We start from the raw sequence: 7,455 nt of genomic DNA, 5'->3' as shown, positions 1-7,455 counted from the left end.
GGCTGAGGGACTGATTACTTCGAACTCCTCATCTTTTACTTTGAAGTTAAGACACATGTGCAACATCTGGGTAAAAGGACACAAGTACAACTAATGTGACATTTATTGTGGCAACGTTTCGCTCTCCAGGAGCTTTATCAAGCCATTACCTGGCTTGATAAAGCTCCTGGAGAGCGAAACGTTGCCACAATAAATGTCACATTAGTTGCACTTGTGTCCTTTTACTACTTCTTCAGAATCTCCACGACTATGGTGCTCTTCGCACCTACTCCAAGGTTGAGGGACTGATTACCTCATCTTCTGTATATAGTCCTACTGTCTTCAAGTTATGTCCTAGAATTTGTATTGATAAAGCCACTGGATGGCGAAACGTCTACAATAAAGATACCCAGATGTTGCACATGTGTCTTAATTTCATCTTGTCGGTATTATATACCATTCTTGCTCATCTTTCACTTTGCTTTGCATTAGACTGTAGAAACCACTTGCTGGTGAAACGTTTATATAAAAAAGATACGCAAGTGTTGCACAAGTGTCTCATTTATCAACTTGTCAGAGATATTCTCGACAATGTTCTCATTACATCAAGTTAACTTGGAAGATTTATCGCATCACTTGTTGTTCCGAGGATTGCTAGTACCTGTTTTTCCGAGGCTTGCTAGTACCTGTTTTTCCGAGGCTTGCTAGTACCTGTTTTTCCGAGGCTTGCTAGTACCTGTTTTTCCGAGGCTTGCTAGTACCTGTTTTTCCGAGGCTTGCTAGTACCTGTTTTTCCGAGGCTTGCTAGTACCTGTTTTTCCGAGGCTTGCTAGTACCTGTTTTTCCGAGGCTTGCTAGTACCTCTTGATCTTCTCTAACTATTCTTCCTTGAGGTAACTCTCCTCTTTCCTTTTTTTTTGCACAGAAGTCTTTGACTTTATTGCTGAGATCTTCAGATACATCTGTGTCAGCGTCCCATCCTCCTTCAGCAGTGTCACCTGGCACTTCAGCAGTGTCACCTGGTCCTGGAGCAGTGTCACCTGGTCCTCCAGCAGTGTCACGTGGTCCTTCAACAGTGTCACGTGGTCCTTTAACAGTGTCACCTGGTCCTTGAGCAGTGTCACCTGGTCTTCCAGCAGTGTCACCTGGTCCTTCAGCAGTGTCACGTGGTCCTTTAACAGTGTCACCTGGTCCTTGAGCAGTGTCACGTGGTCCTTCAACAGTGTCACCTGGTACTCCAGGAGTGTCACCTGGTCTTCCAACAGTGTCACCTGGTCCTACACTGTTGTCTTCTGTGTCACTGTTGGGTAACTGAGTTAGTTTTGACCTTTAATGTTCAATCATTTTCAAATTATCTGTCAGCTTCTTCTAATGTCCTTGCATACTGGTCCATGCTTGCTTGGTCCATGATACACTGTTGTTGGATTTGCTCTGTATATCGTCCAGGTTCTGTTGCTCTCCTCATTGCACTCTCTGCAATCCTGATTGAATCAATGGCTTTCATTGATTTCCTTATTTGTTGGCTTCGTTCTTGGGAGTAACTTCCCCTTTACAGAAATAACAAAAAGGCAGAATGCCGCGACTGGAACAATAAACAAATAACCCGCACATGGAAGAGAGGAGCTTACGACGACGTTTCGGTCCCACTTGGATCAATGATTAGTCACACTGTGACTAGTCAGTGGTACTTCATTCTATTAGTTCTCATTACTTCCTGTATATTTTTATCTTCCAGTTCCCTTTCCCACTGAACTTCCCTCAGGAAGTTTCTAATTCTCTCACAGTGTTCCCATCTTCAGTCTCGTGTTCTGCTACTCACTTCATTCCTCCTCTTTGTTCCAGTTTTCACTAGTCGCTCATAACTTAGTACAACGTGATCGCTGGTGCCGAGCGGTTCTCCATTAGTAATATCACTTCTGGTGCAATAATTTTGCGTAAAATCCAGGTCTAGCCTTGCTGGCTGATCTCTCATTCTTGAGATTTCCTTCATATTTCGTATTAAAATTTTTTCCACTGCTGCTTCCATAAGTCTGACTTTCCATGTTTCTGGTCCTCTCTGGGGATCCAAATTTTCCCATTCAGGCTTCATATGGTTGAAACCTCCAGGCGTTAAGAATTTAGTTTTGCTTTTTGTCGCATTTCCTACCACCGTCCAACATGTGTATCATTGTCCTGTTATTCTGCTTGTAGTTCTTCCCCTGAGTTTCTGTTGTTTGTCAGTGCAATATAAATCACTGCCACTGTTATTTTTCTCTCCATTGACTACCTGTTATACAATCCCGGAAATCCCGTCTCCGGGTTTTTTAAATCCTCAGATCTCCAGTGGTTTCTGACCATCAGTGTTACTTCTCCTTTGTTTTCCCTTTCTTTTCTTATCTGGTAGCCCTCTGGGAACACAGCATTTGGTAATATTCTTAAGATTTTAATCTTTGTAATAAACGTAATATCAACGTTGTTCCTCTGCTTCTCTTTCTTTCATGACCTCACGTGTGTGAGTGTATACTCACCTAATTGTACTCACTTGTGGTTGCAGGGCTTCGAGTCTCAGCTCCTGACTCCACCTCTCCACTGGCCGTTATTGGCTTCTCTCTCTCCTGGCTGAGAGCCCTATTATACCTCTTCTCGTAGATGAATGGTTCAGAGAACCGACACGTTGATAAATTAGACACATGTGCAACTCCTGGGTATCTTTATTGAGGAAACGTTTCGCCACACAGTGGCTTCATCAGTCCATACAAAGGAGAATCGTGAAGAACAAGAGAAGAATGAGGTAATCAGTCCCTTAACCTTGAATCGATGTGATCAGTCCATCAATCTTGAATAGAATACAGCATATGTGCCGAGAAGTAGCTTATAGACCGTAGGCAGGAGAGGTGCAGCAGTCGTAGGTGGTGTCACATTAGTTCAATGTGGAAGTAGGTCGTGCCCAAGGGTTAGGCAAGCGAAGAATTCCCTTGGGCACGACCTACTTCCACATTGAACTAATGTGACACCACCTACGACTGCTGCACCTCTCCTACCTACGGTCTATAAGCTACTTCTCGGCACATATGCTGTATTCTATTCAAGATTGATGGACTGACCACATCGATTCAAGGTTGAGGGACTGATTACCTCAGTCTTCTCTTGTTCTTCACGATTCTCCTTTGTATGGACTGATGAAGCCACTGTGTGGCGAAACGTTTCCTCAATAAAGATACCCAAGAGTTGCACATGTGTCTAATTTATCATACCTCTTCTTAAACCTATGCGTGGATCCTGCCTTTACCACTTCGCTGTCTAGGTCATTCCACTTCCTGACCAAGGCTAACAAAGTATTTCCTAGCATCCCTGTATTTCCTAGCATCGTCTATGCTTTTAACTTCCAACTGTGACCTGGTATACCAGAGACCCATCTCTGGATCACACTCGCCCTGCCCACCCTCTCAATCCCTCTCATATCACCTCTGGTCCTTCTGGCCTCTAACGTCATCATGTCTGGCTTCTTTTGCTTCTTGTTACAACTCATACCTTCTAGCTCTGGGACTAGTCTCGTTGTAAACCATTGCACTTTTCCAGCTTTTTGACATGCTTTATCAGACGCAGGTTCCATACTGGTGCTACATACTCCACAATGGGTCTGATAAATAATGTATATAGCGTCATGAACGACTCCTTGTTGAGGTTCCTGAAAACTTTCTTTAAATTTGCAGTAACATCGAGGTCCTTTTCTCTCAGGAAGGTTTGTAGTTTCTGTCCCCAGCCCTGTACTCTGTTTTCAGTCCGCTTTGCTCTTCCCGAATCATAACTTCACTTTTGCTGGAGTTATATTCTAGTCTACCTGGAGGGTGTTTCCAGGGTTAAGGAGCCTGCGACCTGGTCCATGACCAGGCGTCCCGGTGGATCAGGGTCTAATCAACCAGGCTGTTTCTGCCAGCCGCACTCAGTCCAATGTAAAAACCACAGCCAGAATGATCTGGAACTGACTTTTGGAAGCAATCCAGCTGTATCTTCAAGACAGCCAGGGATTTACTGGTAATCCACCTTATATATGATAAAATACCGCTGAACACCCTTACAGTCTCTTACACTTATTCTGTGTTTTTAGTGTACTCACCGCACCTCTGCTTGTTATTGGGGAAAATGCTGCGCCTTCTGCCAGGTCATTTGCTTTCGTAGGGAGGAATTTCTGTGTGCAGATTTGGGACCAGTCCCTTTAGGATTTTCAAGGCGCAAATTATAATGAATCTTTCTCGCCTGTGTTCCAGGGAGTACAGGTCAAGAGACTTCAAACGTTCCCAATAACAGAGGTGCTTGACTCGACTTATATGTATGTTGAAAGTTGCCTGCACATTCTCCAGGTCTGTAATTTCACCTGTCTTGAAAGAACAAGTGACCTACAGCCTGTGTGTGTGTGTGTGTGTGTGTGTGTGTGTGTGTGTGTGTGTGCGTGTGTGTGTGTGTGTGTGTGTGTGTGTGTGTGTGTGTGTGTACTCACCTATTTGTACTCGCATATTTGTGGTTGCAGGGGTCGAGTTATAGCTTCTGGCCCCACCTCTTCACTGATTGCTACTAGGTCCTGTCTCCCAGCTCCATGAGCTTTATCATACCTCGCCTTAAAACTATGTATGGTTCCCGCCTCCACTACGTCACTTTCTAGGCTATTCCACGGCCTGACTACTCTATGACTGAAGAAATACTTCCTAACATCCCTTTGATTCATCTGAGTCTTCAACTTCCAATCGTAACCTCTCGTTTCTGTGTCCCATCTCTGGAACATCCCGTCTTTGTCCACCTTGTCTATTCTGCGAAGTATTTTATATGTGGTTATCATGTCTCCCCTGAGTGCGTGTGTGTGTGTGCGTGTGTACTCACCTAATTGTGCTTACAAGGGTCGATTCACAGCTCCTGGCCCCGGCTCTTCAATGGTCGCTACTACTTTCATTGTATTGGTGGATAGTTTCATGGTGATGGAGGATAGTTTCATGGTGATGGAGAATAGTTTCATTGTATTGGTGGATAGTTTCATGGTGATGGTGGATAGTTTCATGATGATGGTGGATAGTTTCATGGTGATGGTGGATAATTTCAAGGTGATGGTGGATAGTTTCATGGTGATGGTGAATAGTTTTATAGTGATGGTGGATAGTTTTATTGTATTGGTGGATAGTTTCATGGTGATGGAGGATAGTTTCATGGTGATGGTGGATAGTTTCATTGTTTTGGTGGATAGTTTCATGGTGATGGAGGATAGTTTCATGGTGATGGTGGATAGTTTCATGGTGATGGAGGATAGTTTCATGGTGATGGAGGATAGTTTCATGGTGATGGTGAATAGTTTCATTGTTTTGGTGGATAGTTTCATGGTGATGGAGGATAGTTTCATGGTGATGGTGAATAGTTTCATTGTTTTGGTGGATAGTTTCATGGTGATGGTGGATAGTTTCATGGTGATGGAGGATAGTTTCATGGTGATGGTGGATAGTTTCATGGTGATGGAGGATAGTTTCATGGTGATGGAGGATAGTTTCATGGTGATGGAGGATAGTTTCATGGTGATGGTGGATGATTTCATGGTGATGGTGGACAGTTTCATGGTGATGGTGGATAGTTTCATTGTATTGGTGGATAGTTCCATGGTGATGGTGGATAGTTTCATGGTGATGGAGGATAGTTTCATGGTGATGGAGGATACTTATATGGTGATGGAGGATAGTTTCATGGTGATGGAGGTTACTTATATGGTGATGGAGGATAGTTTCATGGTGATGGAGGATACTTATATGGTGATGGAGGATAGTTTCATGGTGATGGTGGATAGTTTCATGGTGATGGAGGATAGTTTCATGGTGATGGTGGATAGTTTCATGGTGATGGAGGATAGTTTCATGGTGATGGTGGATAGTTTCATGGTGATGGAGGATAGTTTCATGGTGATGGAGGATAGTTTCATGGTGATGGTGGATAGTTTCATAGTGATGGAGGATAGTTTCATGGTGATGGAGGAAAGTTTCATAGTGATGGAGGATAGTTTCATGGTGATGGAGGATAGTTTCATGGTGATGGTGGATAGTTTCATAGTGGAGGATAGTTTCATGGTGATGGTGGATAGTTTCATAGTGATGGAGGATAGTTTCATGGTGATGGAGGATAGTTTCATAGTGATGGAGGATAGTTTCATGGTGATGGTGGATAGTTTCATTGTATTGGTGGATAGTTCCATGGTGATGGTGGATAGTTTCATGGTGATGGAGGATAGTTTCATGGTGATGGAGGATACTTATATGGTGATGGAGGATAGTTTCATGGTGATGGTGGATAGTTTCATGATGATGGAGGATAGTTTCATGGTGATGGTGGATAGTTTCATGGTGATGGAGGATAGTTTCATGGTGATGGTGGATAGTTTCATGGTGATGGAGGATAGTTTCATAGTGATGGAGGATAGTTTCATGGTGATGGTGGATAGTTTCATTGTATTGGTGGATAGTTCCATGGTGATGGTGGATAGTTTCATGGTGATGGAGGATACTTATATGGTGATGGAGGATAGTTTCATGGTGATGGTGGATAGTTTCATGATGATGGAGGATAGTTTCATGGTGATGGTGGATAGTTTCATGGTGATGGAGGATAGTTTCATGGTGATGGTGGATAGTTTCATGGTGATGGTGGATAGTTTCATGGTGATGGTGGATAGTTTCATGGTGATGGAGGATACTTATATGGTGATGGAGGATAGTTTCATGGTGATGGTGGATAGTTTCATGGTGATGGAGGATAGTTTCATGGTGATGGTGGATAGTTTCATGGTGATGGAGGATAGTTTCATGGTGATGGTGGATAGTTTCATGGTGATGGAGGATAGTTTCATAGTGATGGAGGATAGTTTCATGGTGATGGTGGATAGTTTCATTGTATTGGTGGATAGTTCCATGGTGATGGTGGATAGTTTCATGGTGATGGAGGATAGTTTCATGGTGATGGAGGATACTTATATGGTGATGGAGGATAGTTTCATGGTGATGGTGGATAGTTTCATGATGATGGAGGATAGTTTCATGGTGATGGTGGATAGTTTCATGGTGATGGAGGATAGTTTCATGGTGATGGTGGATAGTTTCATGGTGATGGAGGATAGTTTCATGGTGATGGAGGATAGTTTCATGGTGATGGTGGATAGTTTCATAGTGATGGAGGATAGTTTCATGGTGATGGAGGATAGTTTCATAGTGATGGAGGATAGTTTCATGGTGATGGAGGATAGTTTCATGGTGATGGTGGATAGTTTCATAGTGATGGAGGATAGTTTCATGGTGATGGTGGATAGTTTCATAGTGATGGAGGATAGTTTCATGGTGATGGAGGATAGTTTCATAGTGATGGAGGATAGTTTCATGGTGATGGTGGATAGTTTCATAGTGATGGAGGATAGTTTCATGGTGATGGTGGATAGTTTCATAGTGATGGAGGATAGTTTCATGGTGATGGTGGATA

Source organism: Cherax quadricarinatus, unplaced genomic scaffold, assembly GCF_038502225.1.
Source record: "Cherax quadricarinatus isolate ZL_2023a unplaced genomic scaffold, ASM3850222v1 Contig48, whole genome shotgun sequence".
In the NCBI taxonomy this organism is placed as follows: domain Eukaryota; kingdom Metazoa; phylum Arthropoda; class Malacostraca; order Decapoda; family Parastacidae; genus Cherax; species Cherax quadricarinatus.
This window is presented reverse-complemented; position numbering follows the sequence as displayed.